We start from the raw sequence: 2,837 nt of genomic DNA on the forward strand, positions 1-2,837 counted from the left end.
TCTTTCTTAGTTTCAACAAGTACCATGTTAACAGTTGTTGAAAATGGGTCACTTTTGGTGAATGTGCTAAAGGAGAGCAATCATCCCACCTGCTCCAAACCCCATCCAGCCTCCAATTTTCAGCTATACTTCTAAGGTTTCTGTATTAAAGTAATAAAGTACTATCCTTCAGCTGCAAAGATGACGGATAGTGGAGACAAATCTATAGAACACATTTTTAAAGCAACGACATTCCCCAAAATTCCGTCTACAGAATAGATGATCTTAAAAAATAAAATAAAAGAATTATGAGGTCAAATATGTTTGGGAAATGCTATATACAGCCCATTTTTAAAGGTTCACAGTTCACACTGGCATATTAAAGGTTCTGAGATCTAACGTAATGAAACTCACTTTTTAACAAACATTCCCTTAATTTAGACGACCACATAACTCCTTTCTCTAACTCATATAAACATCCTATAGCATACATTTTGAGAAACACTGCAACAAATACTTGTTAAAGCCCTCAACAATTACCAATAGAAAAAACATGTAGTCATCTTTCAGCTTCTCATGGATGGATAATTCCAGTAATAAAATTTGTTGGTTTGTTCTGAATTGAAATTTGTACCTCTAAAAAAGATTTGAAGAACTAAGCCCACTACTTGTGAATATGGCCTTATTTGGAAATAGGTCTTCATGAATGATATCAAGTTAGGATGAGGTCCATATTGGATTAGGGTGGCCTTAAATCCCACTGATGTCCTGATAAGAAGACCATGTGAAGACAAGACACAGATAAATACAGAGTATGGTACTTTAATACAGCAGCCCTGGGTAACTTATACATAGTTCTTCATCATCAAAGAGTTTGGACTAAAGACACCACTTCACACTTTCAGGTAAAGATGGCAGATTGAACATATACATCTCTTTTTATTCCCTCCTGAAATCTGAATAAAACAACAGAAAAGGAATACTTTAAAAAAAGGAATAAATCCACAAGGACAGAGAATAAGACACAAAGACTGTAATAAAATTCTAGGAAGTGAAAAGCAGGACTAGTGGGAAAGGATTTAGAAGACCTAAGAAATTGAATTATAAGCCAGAAAAGGCGGCCAGGAAACAACCCAAACTCTACAACAAAATTGCTAAAGACGCAGGAGTGGCATTATCAGGAATCTCTGGAAGTAGGGGTGGGATAGGACTAAAATAAGAGAGTCGGCTGAAAAAATGAATTTAAGAAGTAGTCAGATCTTTAGATTCCCTCCTCCACTCAGCATTCTAGGGACTGGCCCTCCCTAACCTTGGTGGGGGGTGGGGGAAAGGTTATTCTTTGAAAAGGTAGAACATAGGTCTCCAGGCTGAGAACCAAAGTTGTACTAAAAAGAAATGCACTGAGTGAACATATATACTGAATGCTGAGCTACCCAACACCTCTTTTATCCCTCAATTCCAGCTGGCAATCTGGCTTTCTATCTATCTGGTGAGAGACTACTAACCACTGGCATAGAAAAATCTAGAAGATATTGTAATAATTATCACAAGTGGTGAGATTACCAGAAAGTCTCACTTCCCATAATACCTGTTTTTTGTAATGTATTGTTTTATAACAAGCATGTATCATCTTTCCTAACAAAAAGAAAATAATTAAAGGTCAGATACAGTAAAGAGAAATGCTCCCCTATAACTAGATGGGCTGAAGAAATCTACTAGGCTCAAAATGCCATTGGAATTGGGTTTCTTACCAAAGGCTGTTGTGGCTCAAGTCCTCTGCTTTGAGTGAAATCAACTCTGCTAACTTAGTAACAGTTTATTGGATTAGAATTAATGCACAAGCTAAAATAATCATATACAGACCAATACTGCCCTAGTCATGTAACTAACCATCTCTCTCATGAATGATGAAAATTCTGTCCAGTCAGAATGGAGCTCTTGCAGAGTAGAAGCAAACCAACCTATCATACCTCTCTTGACGATGTTTACTGCTAGGTACACAGAGAAGACAGGTCATTCCAGTTCAGCTGAAAAAATGTCTTGTAGAGCCTAAAGTACTATTCAGTCTCAACTGGGACTCAGGGTGACTTCTCTAAGGCTAATGGGACAACTTCATTCCAAAGTATTCTTCAATAAATCTACACAAACACTCCAAAAACCCAGACAAACAAAAAAGTTATCACTTTACGAGTTCAAGAAAATTCATTTCAGGGCCAGTCAATGCATCGGTTTCACTGAAGAGTATAGGCAAAAATGACAAAAGAATAAGAGCTAAATGGAAAAGAGATATATTTTCAATATAATTGTAAAGTATGCACAAGTCATCATTTTATTTATTTTCCTTTTCCTTTACTTTTTGGCTCTTTTCCAACTACCAAAGGCTGGACAGGAAAGAAAAAGGAGATAAAATTCAATGTAATATAATTTTGCTGTAAAAGAGAAGGTTAAAACCAAGAACAAGAGTGAGGTTGTTTCTGAGCAATTTTACCTTAAGCACTAAAATAAATAAGCCTGTGATAAGTCATTCAACTCACCTTTCCTGTATGATACATTTGTAAATCTATCACCAAATATCTATTACATAATCATTTAAGTTTTTAAACTATGGAATAACCCTGAAGTGATAACATGATAAAAGATTATGACTAATTGAAAATTTTAAATAAACTAACATAAATCATGACAAAACAGATAGAAAATCAATATTTTTTCTTCCTCCACTTACTAGTTGTTACACAATGAAGAGTATTTGCCTGGTGCTTAGAATTAAACGCTTCTATGGAAATCACTAGCTGTCCGTCTAGCAATGCTCCAATTGATACTCCTGCTGTTTCACACCTCCAGTGAATTATTAAATA

The 2,837-nt window shown here is 35.5% G+C and overlaps 1 protein-coding gene across 1 annotated transcript in view; it reads right to left on the reverse strand.

Annotated features, from left to right (window-relative positions):
* The window catches only part of CUNH11orf80 (chromosome unknown C11orf80 homolog), a 58,162-nt gene extending 55,325 nt beyond the window's left edge, over nt 1–2,837 (reverse strand). Inside the window, exon 1 of the mRNA XM_025046209.1 lies at nt 2,705–2,837. The gene's annotated coding sequence lies outside the window, so the exon portion shown is untranslated. The remainder of the gene's footprint in view (nt 1–2,704) is intronic.

This window comes from Pteropus alecto, unplaced genomic scaffold (assembly GCF_000325575.1).
Source record: "Pteropus alecto unplaced genomic scaffold, ASM32557v1 scaffold43, whole genome shotgun sequence".
NCBI classification, from domain to species: Eukaryota; Metazoa; Chordata; class Mammalia; order Chiroptera; family Pteropodidae; genus Pteropus; species Pteropus alecto.